The sequence below is a fragment of the Seriola lalandi genome, unplaced genomic scaffold (genome assembly GCF_002814215.2).
Source record: "Seriola lalandi dorsalis isolate HSWRI2012SDOR001 ecotype SW California unplaced genomic scaffold, Sedor1 jcf7180002054947, whole genome shotgun sequence".
Classification (NCBI taxonomy): domain Eukaryota; kingdom Metazoa; phylum Chordata; class Actinopteri; order Carangiformes; family Carangidae; genus Seriola; species Seriola lalandi.
Genome location: NW_019525498.1, coordinates 156,521 through 157,334, shown reverse-complemented (window position 1 = coordinate 157,334; position 814 = coordinate 156,521). Strand labels below are relative to the sequence as shown.

General features: G+C 43.5%; 1 protein-coding gene across 1 annotated transcript in view; it reads left to right on the top strand.

The window, feature by feature from the left end:
• LOC111645231 (NACHT, LRR and PYD domains-containing protein 3-like) overlaps positions 1-814 on the top strand; it is a 40,788-nt gene that overhangs the window by 3,162 nt on the left and 36,812 nt on the right. The gene's annotated exons all lie outside the window — the stretch shown is intronic.

Here is an 814-nt window from a genome sequence, read left to right as displayed (position 1 = left end):
TTCGCAGGTCAGTGAACACAACGTGAGGTCGAGCAGGAAACACCATCGTACCTGCACATAGTGAAAACACCTGGACCGCACAGTCTCGGTCACATGGTGATCCTGGACGTGACGTGGTGGAACCGGTCTGTCAGAGCGTCATCAGGTTCTGCTTCACTGTCAGAACAAACACACATTATGATCAAACTGTTTATTGTGCTTTCATTCAGAACAGTGTTTTTAATGCGCTGACACAAGTGATCAATCAGTCTGATCGACGTTCAGGGATCAGCAGGGACTGACTGACTGACTGACTGACTGACTGACTTAGTGACTGACTGACTGAGTGACTGAGTAACTGACTGACTGACTACGTGATTGACTGACTGACTGACTGACTGATCATATTTCATCGTCACTGATTTTCTTGATCAAACAGGTTCTATTATGGGATGTTAACTGCTGCAGCACATTGTCTCTATAAGTGGAGATTTGTTTTGAAACAGACTGGATATAAACTTCGTCCAGGTCACAGACATTTGAAAACAGGATCCAAACGTTTTGAGCTAATGCTTCATTCAACATGGAGGAAACATCAGTGTTTCCTGGTGTGTCCTGTCTGGTTTCTGATATCAGTCAGTAAATCTGGACAGAAGAAAGTGACTTGTCAGTTTTCTTTGTTTCAGATTTCAGGACAGTCTCCTTCAAACAGACTGTCCTCACTGAGGCAGACACTATCTAACTGTAACCAGACCCTCTGACCTCTGACCTCTGACCTCTCAGCATTATATTATTTAACTTTTATTATATGAAGCAGTAACTGTAGCAGCTCTGT